The sequence below is a fragment of the Microtus pennsylvanicus genome, chromosome 16, assembly GCF_037038515.1.
Source record: "Microtus pennsylvanicus isolate mMicPen1 chromosome 16, mMicPen1.hap1, whole genome shotgun sequence".
Taxonomy (NCBI): domain Eukaryota; kingdom Metazoa; phylum Chordata; class Mammalia; order Rodentia; family Cricetidae; genus Microtus; species Microtus pennsylvanicus.
Genome location: NC_134594.1, coordinates 6608289 through 6628743, shown reverse-complemented (window position 1 = coordinate 6628743; position 20455 = coordinate 6608289). Strand labels below are relative to the sequence as shown.

Below are 20455 nucleotides of genomic sequence, written 5' to 3'. Positions count from 1 at the left end.
AGTGCACTTCCGGCGTGCAGAGGTGGCTGCAGTCGACTGCTTGAAGCTTCGCTGTGCGACAGGCGCAGCTGCATCCTCATCTTCGGTTAGGGGCCCAGTTGACCTTGGGGATAGCCATTAGCCCTGGCACGCAGGTGCCTGGATGCTGTCACACAATGGTCTTCACAACTCTCAAGTCCTACGGATTTTCCAAGTGTCCCAAGTGGCGCTGGAAGGAACTTTGATTCAGCCTCTTACCAACCCTCCTTGGGGTTGGAGTCCATGCTTGGAGCTCGAAGAATGCCAGCTGTGGTGTGTTATTTCATGACTCCGCATTGTAGGCTGGCAGAGGACTGCACACACCCTGTGGTGAGGTGCTGGTGGCCGGAGTCAACAGTGTTCCCAGGGGTGGAAAATTCCTCAGGATGTGTACCAACCATGAGCCCAGAGCTTGTCTGTTCTGCCTCATGATCTTCCTGGCACTGATGTGCCCTAGATTTTTTTTTTCTGTTGTTTGTTGTTAAGGATTAAAGACATTCTTCAGAGGGGCGCTTCTCTCTCAGTTTCGTCGTAGCTGCATTTCTCTTACCTTGAAGAGAATCTAGGCAGATCACCTCTCACTCTGGAACCCAGTGCATTCGTTCAGTGACTTGGCATTGCTGTCTTGTAAGTAAATCCAGTCTTATATTTTTGTATACATATATGCAGAACGTATTTCACTTGTGCTTCTGGACGGAATAAGCACTTGAATTCCATAAAGTAAACTCTGCCCCCTGTTAATATGTGAAAGAACCAAATCAGAACCCAAGGCTGTTGAGTTCCCTCTGCGTTTTCTTAGGCTGCCTAACCTTTCCCTATTATTATTGTTGCCGCTAATATTTAAGTAAGAGTTATATAGGAGTGTATTGTTTCATCTCCGTTGCTTAATCTTGACTACTAATGTTTTTTAAAACTAAGATTGAAGTTAGAATTTTTGTAAAATAAAGTGTACTTTTAATTCCATGGGTTTTGAAAAAGAAAGTCAATTATATAATCACCATCATAATAATGAGAATATTTTCCTCATTCCGAAATTTCCTGTGCCTTGTGTCTTCAGCTCTGTCTCCCACCCCCACCGAGACCTTGGCAGCCATTAGCAGTTACCCTATTATCTGCGTTTTGAATAATGGACAAAGGCAGGGAAAATGATGCAGTTTGCCCCGAATCATGTAGCTTGTAAGTCAGTCAGAGAATTAAAGCTGAAATTATTGCTTTGTCTACCACCATATTCACATATCCACATAAGATTTGTATGAAGAATCAAATGACTGTTTAATTTAACCCAAACAGTGCCTTCCAAAGTCTCTTTGGAAGTAGCACCTTCTGAGCCCTTGTCTCTAGGAGACTTTAAGAGCATTTGGTTCCTTGTCGGTTCTTGGAGTCACATTTTCACTGATAAGGAGAGATTCTGTCACACTTATTTCTATCGAAGACATCTGATTTCATATGTATGGTTAATATTGCGTGTGTGGCTAAGAGCACTATAATTCAAACCTGGTATTTTATCCACACTCCTGCTGCCTCTATTTGGCGCAACCCAATCTTGAGCATAGGAACACTAGAGAACTTTTCGACACGATCTTTGGGGGGCATTTTAAGTAGAAGTCATACAATGCAAAACAGAAACAAAGTTCCAAAATAAGTAGTAAATAGAGCATAAAGAAGACTTATGTACAGTTTGATAGTTGAAACCATAAAAGAGAATACTGCTGTATTTGACCTCGGCTAGGAAAATGTGGACAGGTTAAATCTCTGTGCGTTCACAGATGGCCTAGAAAGCACATGTATTGTTTAGGAGGTTACTAGTGAGTTTTCTTTTGTGTGTATATGCAAATCTACAACTGTGGAATCCCCAAATAGTGAGGATTGAGTATTTAATTAATTTATTATTTACATGCTTATTGAATACTTATTTTAGCACCCTTCTGGAATTTCCAGGTAGAGGCATCCCCTTGTTCATAAGATGCTTGTAGTCTGCCAGTAGTAATTCTCAAAAATAACTACCACAAGCAACTGTAGGACATGGCAAAAGGAGTTCCTCCTTGTTTAGCCTAGGTGTTGGCCAGGTAGAATATAAGGCAGTCTGCAGTAATTTTGAGTTTCCTACAGATAGGTTGTTGAAAGGTTTTTAAAAAGCTGGAATTAACATAGCATTAATATGTTTAGTTTAACCTAATAAATGTGTCCAAATATTCTTTCATATGTAACCAATATAAACTTATTACTAAGGGATTGTACCACCTCCTCCTCCTCTTCTTTTCTTCTTCCTCTTCATTATTATTATTATTGAGTCTTTACAATCTGGTGTGTGATTTTCACTTAATATCTAAATTTCAAGTGGCCACATTCAGATGCACTTGAAGTGTGTGTGACTGGTGGCTTGTCTGGGAACATCACAGATCGAAAAGAATAGCCATAGCTTCTGTGGAGGTGACAATATAATTTGAGATTTGAAGTTTGTGTAGGAGCTAGTAGTAAGACTCTGTTAAAGTTTGAATATTCAGTTCCTCCCAAAAGACTGATAGACTGAGGGCCCGATTTCCCAGCTGGGAGCACAATTTTGGGAGATTTCTGGAAACTTAGAAGAGGGGACCTGGCTGGACGAAGGAGGTCGCTAAAGGTGTGACTTTGGTGTTATCTTGTCCCTGACATCTTTTGTCTTCTCTCTGCTTCCTGTCTTTAATGGAGAGAAGATGCTTTTGACACATACTCCCTGGCCGTGATGTTCTGACCAAGCACATGGGGCCAAACCATGAGACAAAACCTTCTTCCATTAGGTTGCTTTTGTCTTGGCTACAACAATAAAAAGTTAATGCAGAAGGGGTTTGGAAAATGCATTAAACCAAATGCAATGGGAGTTCAGGAGCCCAAAGGGTGAAATCATGGTTTTATCTTGCACTGCAAATGGCTTAGTATGTACTGTGAAGAGATGGGTGAATCTTTACTTTGTTCTAAGGGCAGTCAGCACTAAAATAATACAGATGATAAAATTATAATTTTGTTTTTAATTTAAAAAGACAACTTTGAAAGATACCTTTATGGGGAGAAAACTATTAGAAGTAGGAAATTAATTATAAATCAAATAAAGTTTATTTTAGTGAACAAAGTTATGACTGTGAAGAGACAGAATCAAGAGAGCTATAAGGGAAAAATGGAAGGAATGTCATAATTGAATGTTGAGGGTCAAGATGGAGAGGCACAGGGTATAAAGAGTTAAATGAAGACCCATTGTTTTATGGCATTAGTATACCATCCACAGAGATGGAAAATTCAGAAGAAGCACGTTTCAAGGAGAATTGAGTTCACTTTGGGGGCAAGAGGGTTGAAAATCCTGTGGATGATAGAATCTCTGAAATTGAGATCTCCATTGGTGAATCGTTAGCATGGGTGTGAGGGCGTTATTGTTATAGCTCTGAGAGTGGATGCATTATCTTTGAATAAGTAGGCTCAGTTGTCGTAGTACTTCTATTGTGAAACAGTATGATCCAAAGCAGCTTGGAGAGGACAGGGTTTATTTCAGCCTACAGCTTGTAGACCGACATCCTGGGAAGTCAGGGCAGGAGCCTGGACGCAGGGACTAATGCAGAGGTCATGAAGGAGTGCTGTTTACTGTCTTCCTTGTCATGGCTCGATCAACCTATTTTCTTATGGTACTCAGTACCACCAGCCTGTGGGGGGAGGGGCCACCATATACACTTATCTGGGCCCTCCCACATCAATCATTAATCAAGAAAATGCACCACTGGGTTGCTTGCCTACAGGCCAATCTCAGTTGAGAGTTCCCTTTTTCAAAATGATTTTAGCTTCTGTCAAGTTGACATAAAATTAGCAAGCATAGTTAACCCCTTGTCAACATGACACATAGATGCATCACTATCCTACTAGATCATTTCCTTTCACTTGTCCCAAGATGGCATGCTAATACCACAGTATAAAGGATAAGTAATTTTAAAGGGTCCCACAGTCTCTAAAATTTCAAATGCTTTAAAAATTCAATCTTTTTATCCAAAGTCCCTTTCAAGTCCCAAATATCTCTAAAATGTCTGCTGTTTCTCTAAAAACTCTTTAAGTCTCTGTAGAAGTTCAAAGTTTCTCATCTGTGGGCTCCTGTAAAATCAAAATAATTATGTTCTTACCCCAAGAGGAAAGACCCAGGATATAGACAGAATCAAAACAAAATCAAAATCAGCATTCTAAAAAGTTCAGTGTTTAATCTGGGAGCCATGCATGACCTCTGTGCTTCAAAGGGCCTGGGTCACTTCTCCAGCTCTGCCTTCTGCTGTTTTTCTGGGGACCCACAGTCAGTTTCCAACACCCACATGGAGGCTTATAACGTCTGTTAACTCCAGTTCTGGGGATATCTTCTGGCTCCCTTTTTTTTATTTTATTGACATTTATTGAGCTCTATATTTTTCTCTGATCCCCTCCCTGTCTTTCCGCTCCCCTTTCAATCCTCCCCCAAGGTTCTCATGCTCCCAATTTACTTAGAAGATCTTGTCTTGTTCTACTTTCTACTACCCATGAAGATTATATCTATGTAAGTCTCTCTTAGTGTCTGCATTGTTGTCTAAGTTCTCTGAAATTGTGGCTTTCTTTGCTTTATCTTTAAAAACCACCTATGAGTGAGTACATGTGATAATTGTCTTTCTGTGTCTGGGTTACCTCACTCAAAATAATGTTTTGTAGCTCCATCCATTTTCCTGCAAAATTCAAGGTGTTGTTATTTTTTCTGCTGTGTAGTACTCCATTGTGTAAATGTACCACATTTTCCTTATCCATTCTTCAGTCGAGGGGCATTTAGGTTGTTTCCAGGTTCTGGCTATGACAAACAAAGCTTCTGTGAACATAGTTGAGCACATGTCCTTGTGGCACGACTGAGCATCCTTTGGATATATTCTCAAACATGGGTCTTGAGGTTTGAGGTCTCAGAAAATGTTTCCCAATTTTCTGAGAAATCGCCACAATGACATCCAAAAGGGTTGTACCAGCTTGCATTCCCACCAGCAATGCAGAAGTGTTCTCTTTCCTCACAACCTCTCCAACATAAGTTGTCAACAGTGTTTTTGATCTTGGCCATTCTTAGAGGTGTAAGATGGAATCTCCAGAGTTGTTTTGATTTGCATTTCTCTGATAACTAAAGATGTAGACCATTTCCTTAAGTGTCTTTCAGCCATTTTAGATTCCTCTGTTGAGATATCTCTGTTTAGGTCTGTACTCCATTTTTTTTTTTTATTGGCTTATGTGATCTTTAGGTGTCCAATTTCTTGAGTTCTTTGTATATATTTTGAAGATCAGACCTCGGTCTGATGTGGGGTTAGTGAAGATCTTTTCCCATTTCACAGGCTGTTGTTTTGTCTTGTTGACTGTGTCATTTGCTTTACAGAAACTTTTCAGTTTTAGGAGGTCCCATTTATTAATTTTTTCTCTCAGTGTCTGTGCTGCTGGGATTCTGTTTAGGAAGTGGTTCCCTGTGCCAGTGCGTTCAAGTGTACTTCCCACTTTCTCTTCTATAAGGTTCAGTGTGGCTGGCTTTATGTTGAGGTCTTTGATCCATTTGGACTTAAGTTTTGTGCATGGTGATAGATATGGGTCTATTTTCATTCTTCTACATGTTTATCTGGTTATGCCAGCACCACTTGTTAACTATGCTTTCTTTTTTCCATTTGATATTTTTTGCTTCTTTATCAAAGATCAGGTGTTTGAAGATGTATGGATTGATATCGGGGTCTTCTATTCGGTTCCATTGGTCCTCCTGTCTGTTCTTATGTCAATACCAGGCTGTTTTCAGTACTATAGCTCTGTAGCAGAGTTTGAAGTCAGGGATTGTGAAGCCTCCAGAATTTTTTTATTATGCAGGATGCTTTGGCTATCCTGGAATTTTTGGCTATCCTTTGGCTTTTCCAAATGAAGTTGAGTACCGTTCTTTCAAGGTCTTTGAAGAATTTGTCTGGAATTTTGATGGGCATGTCTAATTCTTAATTACATTTATAAGATATATGACTTCAACTCAGGTAGATAAGTTGGGACTCTTTGATTGCAAGCAAAACTGTTTTTTTCTAAAGTTATAGAAAAAGTGGAGTTTAACAGAGGAGTATAAAATGCATGCAGCAGCTGAGGGAAAGGAGAAGACCCTGCAGAAAGAAGCCAAGCAGACTCAAACATCTGAACAACAGACTTGGTCCTCGTCACAGCAGGTTCAATTTCGGGTGGTCAGATTAATTCTTTATCGGGGCTGTAATCAGCTTTTCATTACGACAGTGGTAACTTTGAATGGAAAGGGAATTCAGCAGTTCTGGAGGCTGAAATTCCAAGCAGCAGCTCTGGTGAGTGCCCCTTCAGGGCCACATCACTTATGGCACTCACATGCACACATGGGAAACCATGTGAGGTCATGTAATCAGTGCAGGGGACCTGGTAAGTGTGAGCATAGTGAGAGACTGCTTCAAAACAAGGTGGATGATAAAGAATGACACTCAAAATTGTCCTGTAGTCTAAACACACACACACACACACACACACACACACACACACACACACACGCACAGATGCACAGGCACACCCGCACACACCTGCACTGTTGTTCTTTCCCATACACATACAGATGCATTCTCCCCAAAACTGAGTGTATTAAACTTTTATTGTTTGTTTTGGTTTTGATTTTTTGAGACAGTATTTCTTGGTGTAGCCCTGACTGTCTTAGAACTCACTCTGTAAACCAGGCTGACCTTGAACTCACAGAGGTCTGCCTGCCTCTGCTTCCCCAGTGCAGGGACAAAGGTGTACACCACCACACCCGCTCAAACGAAAGTTTTTGTTTGTTTGTTTTGAGACAGGGTCTCACTACCTGGCTATAGCTATCCTGAGGCACTTAGAATGTAGACCAGGCTGGCTTCAAACTTACAGAGATCTGCCTGCCTCTGCCTCCAGAGTGCTGGGATTAAAGGCGTGCGCCACCAGGTCTGGCTGAGTGTATTGTACTTTTCAGTACAATCTATAATTTTTAGCATATTTAATTGAATTTGTAACCAGAAACATGAACCAATTAAAACTATACATAAAATCAGTTTTAGTTGCTATTTTTGTGAGTACAATGATAAAAGTTATGAATTGCTAATGCCAGAACCAGATGGAAATTGAAATGTCCTGGGAAGATGAGAAACTTCTGGAAGAACAAGTAATAGGTAAAGAGGAAAGATTTTATTTTTCCTTGATTTCTTTAAGACATGGTTGATTAAAGCTAAAATTATAACACATTGCACCATATTGTAGAACAGAGGTTCTCAGCCTGTGTATCAGATATCCTGCATATTAGACATTTATGGTATGACTCATAACAGTAGCAAAACTGCATCTGTGAGGTAGCAAGAAAATAGTTTTGTGGTTGGGATCACCACAACCAGAAAACCTGCGTTAAAGGATCACAGCATCTTGAAGGCTGAGAAGCACTGCTCTAGAGCATGGTGTTGTATATGCAAATGAGGTATACTAAACAAAAGGTAGAAGTAAGAGAAGCATGCCGTTGAAAAGTTTGACATTTTGCACTTGGTAGTGGGGAAATAGTGCCTTCCAGACACAAGAAGGCTGGTGCACATATGAACTCAGAGAGTGTTGTAGCATGCATGGGGCTAAGCAGATGAGGTCCCAGTGCTGGGAGAAGAAGTGGACACAAGCGCCCATCTCCAACCCCAAAGCTATTTCTGTCAACCACTCCCAAAGGAAACTTAGTTTTCTGCAGGGAGCCTGGCTGAGTGTAGGAACCATTCTGAGGGAGGCCCCAGGCCCAGCAGTAAATGGCCAGCACAAAGCAAACTCCATGGTATTTTTGGAGATGTTTTGTCTCATGTGGCTTTTTTGGACTTTAATTTTTTATGTTTGTACATGTGTGTATGTCTGTGTATGTGCTTTCTTTTCTTAATCCTATGTTTGTTTGCTTTGTTTTCTTATGACTTGTTTGTTTTTATTGGCCCGCTAGTTTTCTAGGGAGAGAGAGAAAGTGTGGAGTTGGATGGGTGGGGAGGTGGAGAGGATCTAAGAAGAGACCAGGGAGGGAAAATGTGACCAGAATATGCTCAATGAAAAAATTATTTTTAATAAAAAAGCTTTAAAAAATTTTGCTGGAGAGATGATTCAGTTTGAGTTCCAGAACCCACATAAATAAATCCATGTGTATTAGACACCTGTAATCAAGTAGTGGGAAGACAGACAAGTAGATCTCTGGGGCTTGCTTATTAGTCAGCCCTAGCCTGCTTGCAGAGAGATCCAGACCTACAAGAGACCCTATCTTACAACCAACAACAACAGCAACAACAGCTCCACCCCATGCCACACAGCTGAGGCTGGAGGCTCTCAACCTAATGCAGCCCAGGCTTTCATGCCCGGCCCAGGAGAGGACTCCAACAACACTTCCCCTCCAACAACACCTCCCCACCAACAAGGAGCTCTCCCAGCACTTCTGCGATCCCTTTGTGACGAGAAAGCATGGTCCTGCCCAGCACCATGACTTGTCTCCAGTGTGGTGATGGGATGGAGAGAAAGATGTCCTACCCCTTCTCCCCTACAACTCCCAGCTGGGGAGGGAGCTCACCCTCCTTTTTACCAACTGCAACTCTGGAGAAAGTCGTCCCTGCACCTCATCCGGGTAGCACAGCAAAGCACGACAGACCCTGTTTACAGGGGTGCAGGTGAGCCGGGCCTCAAGAACATGGGCATGCCTGAGGTTGGTGGGAGAGCTGGCCCGGAGGTTGTAAGAACAGGAAAGCTATTCCTGCCTCTTGCCAGCTGCAGCACTCGGGAAGAGTGACCCCTGTACCTCACCAGGGCAACAGGTAGGGAAAGTTGACCCTGAGGACATGAAAACAGGAGAACTGGCCATGCCCCTTGGTCATTACTGCAAGGGGTGAACTCGCCAGGGCAATGCAGGAGAGCTCACCCCAGTGGTGTGGACAAGGGAGAACTAACTAACTAGTGGACTGACCAACGCTGCAGCTTCCCAGACTCAGAACCAGGGTTATGTGTTGGCTCACCCCAACATCCACCCCATCTGTGATCTACAGGAGCCAGTTCTGCAGACCTAAAACTGCAGGATCTCCACAACACAGGGCAACAGCAGAGTAACCAAGAGGAGTCCCAGTGAGGGCCGAGCGTCAGTGGTGTAGCAGAAACCAGAGGCCGTGAACCAGACCAACGACTCTTTGCAATGAACACTTGCACGTGATATGGATAAAAGAGTTGTGTGACTCACTGTGTCACACTACAGCTTCCATGGCGAAATTTTTCCTTATTTATTCTTTTAAATTCTTTTTTATTTGGGGACAGAGGTTGCAAGGACAGAGAGTGGATATGAAGGGATGTGGAAATGAATGGGATCGAGATGCATGATGTGAAAGACACAAAGGATAAATAAAGAGAAAGTTAAAAAACAAAACTAACCAAACAAAGTGAAAAGGAAAGCAAAACAAATCCAGGTGTACGATGCCTGAGAAGCAACACCTAAGACTGCCGTTTCCAGTCAGGAAGCAAGAGCACCACAGCGGTGATATGCTCTTGTAATTTCAGGGATCCCATGGCATCAGTGTGGCATTTGTTTGGGATATTAACCTTGAAGCCTTGGTTAATGTAATACCATTCATGATTCTCTGCCATTTTCCCTTTCCATGGTTTGTTTATTAGAAACAAAACCACAAAGTCTAATAGGTATTGAGGAAGAGAAATTAAAATCCACCTCTTACTGGAATGAGCATCAAATAATTTGTGGATATATTGAAGAAACACCGAGATTAGTAGTAAATATGTTGAGGTATATATCCAGTCCTGTTTCTTAGTAACTGTTCATCTGTTGAATTGTTATTGTGGTTTTGAGGAGTGGTATTCTATTCCTATTGTCTTTTCTTCATTTTTTTACTTGGAAGTCTTTAAAATTGTTATATTTATTTATTTTGGTGTGTAAAGAGTGTATCACAGGTACACATGTGGAGGTCAGTGGAGAACTTGAAGGAGTCCTTTCTCCCCTTCCGCTATGTGGGTCCTTAGGATCCAACTCATGCTTCAGGTCTGTTGGCAAGTGCCTTTACCTTCTGAGCTATCTTGCTGACCTTTGAAATTCTTCTTAAAGATTTGCTAACAAGTTACCTTTATTTATTTGGATCAGTATGTACTCCAGGGTATTTATTTTATCCTTTGGTGTGCATGCCAACAGCATGATACTTTATCTTGTTCACTTTGGCCACAGGATAAGGTCTTGGTCTCTCTGTTTCCCCTTTTCTCCCTCCTCCCTCCCTTCCTTCCTTTGTGTCTCTCCCTTTGTCTCTTCTTCCCTTCATTTCTGAGTTTATACACTACACCAACTCGTCTTGTATGTTCTCTTCCCAGCCCCATGGTCAAATAGTTTGCACTTGCAAATACAATGATATGATCTTAACAAAGATCTGGTGCTACCAGGCTTGCTTCTAGAGACTTCTAGTGGGCAGTGCAAAAGAGCTAAAGGTAGATGTAGTAAACAGTGTATACTTCATGTGTGTTGGGCATTCCCAAGAGTACCTAGATTCAAAATCACCATTCTCATGAATAGAAAGCAAAATAAGCAAAGAGAAAAATCATCTTGAAATGAAACCTGGAGGAGTTTAGTGGGAAACTTGGCCCAGTAGTTGGCCACAGAATGCAGAGTTGATTGTTCCAGCAATGTACCATGACTACCCAGTAATATTAACGGTGTTGTCTACTGCGGAAGTTTGCCTGAGCCTAGAAATTCAGAGTTCTGATTGGGAGTCAGTCTTGTTCACTCCCAGAGAAAGTGTTTTCTTAAGTTCCACATCTATGAAAGGAAAGCGTTTTGCACAAATCACACTGATTGCACAGATTATCTTTTTTTTTTTTTGTTTCTTTCAAGACAGGGTTTCTCTGTGGTTTTGGAGCCTGTCCTGGAACTAGCTCTGTAGACCAGGCTGGCCTCGAACTCCCAGAGATCCGCCTGCCTTTGCCTCCCAAGTGCTAGGATTAAAGGCACAGGTTATCTTGATTGCACACATCGTCTCAACAAAATACTGCAGGAGCCAACCAAGGGCCAGCCAGGAATGGGTCTTTTTGAATAGGAAAGGTTTGAGTAATAGTCCTCCTAAACTAATTCTTCATTGCACATGCATCTAGGCATATTTATTTCATTTGGTCATCGATGTATTAAACAGGAGTTCATACTCATATTTCTGGCTAATACAAGATTTATTCTGCACTCTCATTGCTTGCTTCTCTGACAGTGAGATACAGTGTTCCTGTCGCCTACACTGTATTCACTTGTTTAACTCTAATAGATATGTAAAATAGTTTTGAAATTGCCAGCATGTACTCCTCTGAGAAACAGCAAGTAGGGTACATTTTTTTTTTTTTTGCGATTGCTTTTGTTGTCTTAGCCTTCTAGATTCCCATTAAAACACTGTTTTCTGCAGTTGCTTAGTTCACCCTATTTCTGCTGAGGCTGCTGTAGTGAAGTTATGTATCTATAATCCAGTTGGAGTCTTTCATTATAGTCTGTGTTGTATCTTCAAATTCTCCAAAATACTGATTGAATTCTAAATACTGTCCCATAGTAAGTTTTCCTCCATGTCACACAGTTTGGTGGCTTTTGCAAATGCATAACCCACACAGTTCAGTCATATCACCCTAAAGCTCCCTTTCTTGTCACTTAGTAATCAGATGCTTTTCCATCCTCAGTCCTCCAGCAGCCACTGACTTGTTTTCCATCTTTGTAGTCTCATATTTTCCAGGATATCAAATGAATGGAGTCAGAAACCATACTAGTTTCCTCAGCCTGTCTGGCTCTTTTGTCTATCAAAATGCATTTAAGATTAATCCATCTAGACATAAATATCAATTCTGTTCCTTTTTATTGAATAGTATTTTGTGTTCTGAATGTGTTTTGTTTATCTTTTGTCTGAAGGATGCTGTTCAGTTTTTAGAGACTATTCAGAAAGCTACAAGCGTTTGTGTATGGACCTTGGTTTATGAGTTTTCATTTTCATTTCTCTCAGAAATATAACTGGGATTGGGATTTCTGGGTCCTGTTTTCAGAAGGAACTGTCCAGATGTTTTCCAAAGTGGCTGTGCAGTCTCAAATATCAGTCATGAACGAGCTCTGGTTCTACATTCTTATCAGCATTTGTAATAGTTTTATTTTGCCTATTCTGTTGTTAGTTTTTTTTGTCAATTTGGCACAAACTGGAGTCATCTGAGATGAGGGAATCTCAATTGAGGAAATGCTTCCATCAGGTCAGCGTGTTGGCAAGCCTGTGTGGGGCATTTTCTTAATGACTGATATGGAAGGGCCTAACACACTGTGGGCAATGTCATCCTTGGGCAGGTATATATCCCTGGGTGTATAAGAAAGCAAACTGAGAAAGTCAGTAATCAGAATTCTTCCATGGGCTTGCTTCAATTCCTGCCACCAGGTTCCTGCCTTGAATTCTTAGCCTGACTCCCTTCATGATGGACTGCAATTGTAAGGGAGGCAAACCCCTTCCTCCCAGCTTTCTTTTAGGAAAGGCATTTTATCACCGAGACACAACTGATATGTTGCATTTTTGATATTTTGTTTGTATTCCCGTTATAACCAAGGTCCCGCTTCTTTACATAGAGTTCTGAGCAGACACCTCAAACCCAATAGCTACATGGAAAGAAGTGTGAAGATGTTGGCAAGAAGGGACGTGGCAGCTTTGGTTCTCGTGAAGGACCAGTACCATAGTCTCTACTCAACTCTGTCCCTTGAGATTGATGAAGGTTGCATGAGTTCCCAAGACATCTCCAAGGATGTCCATGGTAGCAGGGACTTTGGAGGCCCTTGATAGGTCATTGGAATTCTTCTGATTTTTCTTTCTCCAATAGGGGAAGTCATGATTGGGGGTGTCTCTTTTGGTGCTGGGTCTAGCTTACTGGCAGTGATTGTACCAGTGTCTGATGAGTGGTTCTTATGTGGTGGCACAGAGCCAAGCACGGACATGCATATCTGAGCTGCAGAGGGAGGAGGTAGTACTAGTGTCTGGAAGACAGGCTCGCTTACTGCTGAACTGGTAATGCCATGCAAGGAGCATGTGCTCACAGGAACATGGTAGAACCAGTACCTGAAGCACAGGTGCACACAGCCCAGCTCTAGTGCTCAAGTGGGTGCTTGTCTGATCTCCTGGAACATTCAGTGTGGCCATCGGCCTGAGAGTCTGGAGCACAGAGACAGTGGCCCTAGGCACAGGCGCAGGCTACCCTGCTGTGGCAGTGACTCTGGTGTGTGAGACCTGGGTGTTCACAGAGTGTGCACACTCAGAGCTGGGACAGTTGTATGGCCCACAGAGGACTTGCCTGTAGCAGTAGCAGCTCTTGTGTCTGCAGCAGGGGTGCATGTAGGATGCTCACGGAGCTGGGTAAAGTGTCAGTTTCAGGGGTGTGAGTGTTGCTTCTCCGCAATGTATGTGTCAGTGCCTACTTCTTTGTGGCACTCTTGGTAACAAGGTCTTTGGTCATCTCAGGGATGAAAATTGCCATTTTCTGCTGTAGAACAGGTCACTGGGGAGTGTGGTGGTGTGGGCTGATACCAATACCTCCTTTTCCTCTGTTCTTCACCAGATGTCCTATGATGACGGGAGTCCCAGCAGTTTGTTCACTGTCCTTTTCCTGCCTTTTGTTCTCCTCTGTTGCTGCACTTCTTAATTGGACTCTTGAGCCCTTTTGTGATTATTTTCTCTTATAGATAACTGTCTAATTACTTTGTTTTTGAAAGGAATGAAGCTGGTGTCTCCCACTGTGCCATATGCATGTCTTAAAATCAAAGTTTGTGTGTTTAATGGAAATATGGAGATGACTAGCTCCATAGATTGAGAAGCAGATGTAAATTAGGTATACATTGTAGTAGCTATATGACCACTAAAAGTTTAATCCGAAAAGTGTAAATAAAAGACAGGAAGATCAAAAAAATTAAATCGAACAACTTATTTATATATTTAACAAAGCAAGATGACAGAGGCCCTGACTGTGATTTTAGCCAGTAGTTAGGGACTTTGAACACAACTGAAATCCTGGCTATGATCAGAACCAGCAGGGAACAAAGTCAAACCCATGGGGTGTGTTCTGCTGGTCTTGCTTCCATTTCCCTGCCTCTGCCACATTAGCAAGGTGGGTGGGGGGAGGAGATGGAGCATAGCCCTGATGAGAGCCCTCTTGGCTTTGGTGGGCTCTCCATGGAGCCACTGATTGATCATTATTTTCAACCTCATTTGCTTACAGCCTGCCAATCAAAGTCTGGGCACAGCCTTTTGGCCACTCCAATCCTTCTCTCAGCCAGAGCCCAGCTTGTGGGTGGAGATTGCTCCCAGGTGTTCCTGCTCCTTGGAGAAAGACCCCCTTAGCAGCAGGCTGTCCAGCTCTTCAGAGCTGCCTGACATGGGAGCAGGAAACTGAATTTGATTAGATCTTCTGCAAAGTCAGTGTACGCTCCTATCCACTGAGCAATTTCCCCAGCTCTCCAAAGTAATCAGAGGCCAGTTTTCAACTAACAGTTTTGTAATTACTGAATGCTCACAAAAAACCTTGGGACCTGTCTCACATCATATGCACAGATTGAGACCAACCATAGTCTTATACAAAGTAAACCTATGAAGCGTCTAAAATATTTAAAATGTCTTTGGGGGCACGCAAAAACTTTTTGGGCAGTGTATGGAAAAGTAATTGTCATTAAAACAACTATTTTTTTTTGAGACAAGGTTTCTCTGTAACAGCCCTGGCTGCCCTGGCTGCCCTGGAACTTGCTTTGTAGACCAGGCTTGCCTTGAACTTATAGAGAGATTCACCTGCCTTTGCCTCCTGAGTGCTGGGATTAAAGGCATGTGCCATCATACCTGGCTCAAAACAGATGAATCTGATCACATCATAATTAAACATTCATCATTAAGGACATAAAATATTAATACTATGGCTTTAGAGAGAAAAAAATCATTCACACACACATATTGATAGTTAATCGCATCTCACAAGGTTTAATAAACTTCCCTGTTCCTGATGCCACTGTGGTCTACACTGTTTTTAAGTACATAGTATCATAATGTTTTTCTCTACCTCATTTTATGTGTGATTTTGAAGAATGTATTTATTTGTTTTGCTTTACAGTACACATAAAATAGTCTCAAGATTATAGTGCTGGTGCAATTACACACTATATACTAAGTTATAAAACTTTTTTTTTTTGTCAAGAGAACAGATTTCACTCAGGATGTTTAGAGTACCCTGCTAAACTCTGCTAAAGTCAGTACCACAGCTGCCTTTTCTGTTTGATCTCTTCTGTTAAATCATACATCTTAAAGGAATGCCAGTAACAGAAAACTATTGTCTTGCAATTCCCGGTGTCACAACTGACTCAGTAAGAAGCATCAACACACGTTAAAATCTTGGTAAAAATGTTTTATAAGAGAAAACGTTCAGCTCTTCAAGTAGAACACTTCTTATGACAGTAGTTTACAAGTTTTGAGGTCACCGCCTCAGGCAGATGACCAAATAGCAGCACCCCTGTAGAACAGGCTGGCATTACTTTCCCTAGTGCACCAGTAAGAATTTAAAAAATCACGCATAGAGGGTTCTTGCTAAAGCTTTTCCGGTTAATTACTGGGTGGTGACTGGACAAATCCAGAAAATGGGACATTTTACAAAGTTACTTACCTTAAAAATGGTCGTGCCATCAGAACTCCATGATGTAATGAGGATCTTTCTAGACTAAGAGAGAGACCTCTGAGACACACCAGCAAGCACAAAGGAGAACATTTTACTAGATTCTGAGTTTGCAACTTACAAATGGTTTTTTTTAAGATTTATTTATTTATTATGTATACAACATTCTGCCTCTGCCCGCATGCCAGAGGAGTGCACCAGATGTCAGTACAGATGGTTGTGAGCCACCATGTGGTTGCTGGGAATTGAACTCAGGGCCTCTGGAAGAGTAGCCAGTGCTCTTAACCTCTGAGCCATCTCTCCAGCCCATTATAAACGGTTTTTAATAGATGTCCGTTAGTGGCTGAGCAGTCCGCAGACACTTATTCTCTGTGTTCTGACTAATTGTGAGTTTCTGTGTTATCCGTCATCCACACCCACGACAGCTTCTCTGACGAAAAGGGTTCATATTTAGAGGGTGGTTTGATCCTAAGTCCATTAGCAAAACAGTAGTAGTGTTTTCGTCCCTCCCTGGAGCGTATGAACTCCCAGCTATCTTAGATTTAAGATGACCAGGCATGCATTTCCTTCTTCTTAGCTTGTCTTAACTCTAATTAGAAAGTGATTGCTTACTCCATAATTAATACACAAGCCATTTTAGGGTCTGTCATCTACTTGCAAACTTTTAGCATATGCAAACACAAACACGTCAGGAGGAATATGTAAAAATAGTATTTATTGTAGCATTCTTTCACATTTTATGTATCTTCGAAACTTAAGAATTGAGAAAAGCCTTCAGGACTACTGGGGTTGTTCTGAGATGTTGACACCAGGGGGTGCTAGCACCTTTCAAGCAGAGCTGAACAGGCAAGCAGCTGAAGTAGACTGACCACGCTTAGGAAACATTTGGGTGGACGGAGTACAGTGTTCAACATAAGCCTTTGATTTTGCAGCTCTCCACTCTGGTTTGCATTATTTTCTCCTGTGTAACTTGAGGAATTGAAGATTTGCAGTTTCTCTGTTTCACTGGGTCCTTTTGACTGTTCTTATTCCCAGGCTTCTGTTAGCGTGGTCCCTGTCCGGGAGGACAGTAAGGTTCACACTATTGTCGAGCAGCTTCCTTGAAGTTTTTCTTTTCTACCAGTTCCCGATTTCCCTCGGAGTAGTTTCTTCTTTTTTTGCGGTGTTAGGGTTACAATAACCATTCCCATGAATTCTTGTTAATGTTTTTCATGAATCCTGCTTCTCCTGAGCCCCCAGGCTGTCGTGTGTAGAGGTCAGAGGACAAACTGTTGAGCTTTGGTGCTCTCTGTGTTCATCACGTGGGTTCTGGGAACTGACTGGATCATGAGGCTTAAAGCACCTTTACCCCTGAATCTGAGGGAAGAAACCCACATGCAAGGTTGTCCTCTCTCTGACTTCTACATCACACACACACACACACACACACACACACACACACACACACACACACACACACACGGGGGGGGAGGAGGAGAGAGAAGAGAGATGCCCCCTCTGTTCTAGCCTCTAACACAAAAGCGCTGGAGTCTAGCGTCCAGACCTGTCTCCACACGTTCTGGCTGGCCATTTGCAGGTCTTCCTTGTGAAATGCCTGTGGTCTGTTCTGACTTTCCCAGTCTTTCTGATTTATCTCTGCCTCAGCAGAGGTGGAGAAGGAAGGAATTAGAGCATGAGTTGAGGTTCTGAATAGTGGAAATCTTTTTGGGTAGGTAGAACTCAAAATTAACTTCTCAAATAAAGATACTAAACTTCCCCACGCAATTATAAAATATGGATTGTTTGTATTAATCCAATTTATTTTTGAAAAAATAACATTTTATTAACAAATCATCTATAATTTATTACAGTGGGAATTCTGGCTACTCTGTGGTGGCCAGAATCATTTGTATTCACAGCCAGCAACTCCCTCTTTCTTTAAAGGAAAACTGCAATAATGACTGAACGTTTACGAATGTGTCCACATTCCTTTAAGAGCTTTTCTTTAAGCATTTCATTTAAGGGTGAGAGACCTGCAGCCAGAAGAGCAGGTCTACATTCCCAGAGCTGTGATCCTGTCATTCAGACTTCCTTCCCTGGCTCCAGAATTGTGCTCTCTGTACTTGCTGTCCACTGAGGAAATGGGACAAGCATTTGCTGGGCTGGACAGTGAGAGGAAAGAAAAAGCCTGATCCACAAGAAAGCTTGTGTTTCAACCGTCTTGCTGGACACTAACTGTGCCCATAATAGATGCATACAGGTGCGTTTAAAGAGCTGTCTGCTATGGGGCCTGTGAGATGTCGCAGTGTTAAGGGCATTTGCCATCACACTGGATTATCTGAGTTCTATCCCCAGGTCCTAGATAGATTCTATCCCCCACCCCCACTACCTCTACACACGTGACAGGACATGCTGCCCCTCCAATAAATGTAATGGAAGTATTTAGAAAGATATCTGGGACACAGTATACAATTAATTCATGCAGTGGTTGTCTTAAAAGGGGACTCAAAGGCAACAAAGTATTTGGATTGTTGAAAGTCAGTCTAGGGACTGAAGGGTTGGTTTAGTGGTTAAAAGCCTGTGGTGCTCTTACAGAGGACCTGAACTCAGTTCCCAGGGTGCTTGTCAGGCAGCTCACAGCCTTCATGTCCAGAGGAAGCTAGCACCAACATCTCCAGTCCCTCCGGGCACCTCTATCCACATGCATATATCCTGCACTTACCCATACACACAATTTAAGAAAAATCAAATCCTTGAAAGTCACTCTGAAAGGAGTCTGTACCCTGATGTTAAATCTCTCTGCCAATGTAATAAATCAGATGAGGCTGAATTAAAAGTTCAGGTTTAATGAGCAAAGCATTTGCAACTTCCAGGTGGTCTCAGGAGAAGGAGGAAACCACTGAGGGAGAACTACATGGAGGGGGCTTGAAATGCCCTCCAGAGGTGGATCCACAGGTTGCAGGCCTTTCTGGGTGGGGAATGGGGAGGGCAGTCCCAGGGAGCTGCTGCTAGGCATGCTGGGTGCAGGGTCTGGAGTGGGGCCCCCGAGCTGGAGATCCCAAACATACTCCATGATGGGCTAAAATTGAGCACTCACAGATTTTCTCTGGAATGTATTCCCACCTGACAATGGAGGAGATTTCAGCAAGGCAGGTTCCAGTTCCATTTAAAGAAGCAGCTTCCAGCATTTAGAGCTAACTATCTAAAGGAAGTGAACTCTTTTGTGAGGGAGGAAGGGGTAGTTTTTAAAATAAACTTTTAAAGAAGGTTTTTTTGTTTTTCTTTTTCTTTTTTTTTTTTTTGCTGGAGTTGCAGGTGATTGTTAGCTGCCATACTGGTGCTAGGAACCAAGCTTGAGGCCTTTACAAAAGTAGTAATTTGTTGTAGGAGAGAGGGCCTGCTTTTGTTTTTGCTGCCCACCAGCTTATACCCGAAATAATCACAGAGAAATTGTATTAATTAAATTACTGCCTGGCCCATTATCTCTAGCCTCTTATTGGCTCTCATATCTTGATTCAACCCATTTCTAATAATCTGTATGTCACCATGAGGTCGTGGCTTAGCGGGAAAGATTCAGCATGTCTGACCTGGCAGCTCCATAGTGGCTCTCCCCTCTGCTTTCTTCCTCCCAGAATTCAGTTCTCTTTTCCACACCTACCTAAGCTCTTCCCTATCAAAAGGCCAAGGCAGTTTCTTTATTCAACCAATGAAAGCAACACGAATACAGAAGGACCTTCTACACCAGCAATTTCTTCTAACTACTGAACCTTCCCTCCAACCAGTAGATTTTATTCTTCAGTTAATTCCTTATTCATTTAATTTTAGTTTCAGAGCAAACTAGAGAGGATGCCTCTCACATTCCCAGTGTCCCCCACTGGAGTGAGGTGCTTCCTGCAATAAACCAATTTATAAACAGACTCTCATCACCCAAAGACTGTGGATGGTGTCGAGGTTTGCTCTTGGTGTTGTGACGTTTTAGACAACTGCAATGACATGGATCTACCCCAGAGTATGGTACACATTTGTTAGTTTCACTGTCTGAAAAGTCTTTGTGAGATCCAGTGATTTCACAAGACAAAATAACAGATACTTAGTTGCAGAATTGCTGGGGGGGGGGGGAAATCCATGATGAACGATTTCAGGTATAATTGGGCAGCAAGTTGGTTCAGGACAATTCTGTATTCTGTCAATTATGTTTTAAATAAACATTTATTGGCCAGTAGCCAGGCAGCAAGTATAGGTGGGACAACCAGAGAGGAAGTAGAGGTGGGTTAAAGAGAACAGGAGAATTCTGGGAAGGAAGAAGCCTATTCCTCCCTAGTCCTGTCCAGAAACCGAAGAAGGAAGATGTTACCTACCCTTCTGTAAAAGGTACCAAGCCATGTGGCTAACATATACTAGAATAGTGGGTTAGTATAAGTTATAAGAGCTAATAAGAAGCCTGAGCTAATGGGCCAATCAGTTTATAGTTTATGTAGACATCTGTGTGGTTTCTTTGGGACCTGATGACTGTGGGAAGCGGGCAGGACAGAGACCCCAACAAGCAGGCCCACATTACAACATGAGAACTCTGAAATGCACTGAGAAAGCCATGAACAGCACAGTCAGCTCTGCTGAGAGTGCAGCAAGCAGGCGTCTTTTGTTTTACTTCCTCCAGAGCTCCAGTGTGCACCTAGCACAGGAGAAAAGAAAATCCTGTGGTTTGGACAATGTCAGAGAGTTTTTAAACTAACATTCACTCAGCCTGTGTATGCCATAACAAAAT

The 20455-nt window shown here is 42.3% G+C and overlaps 1 long non-coding RNA gene across 1 annotated transcript in view; it reads left to right on the top strand.

Moving 5' to 3' along the window:
• The first annotated feature begins 15 nt into the window (after positions 1–15).
• The window catches only part of LOC142836663 (uncharacterized), a 34111-nt gene continuing 13671 nt past the window's right edge, over positions 16–20455 (top strand). The window contains exon 1 of the long non-coding RNA XR_012908135.1: positions 16–645. This is a non-coding gene — a long non-coding RNA (uncharacterized LOC142836663). The remainder of the gene's footprint in view (positions 646–20455) is intronic.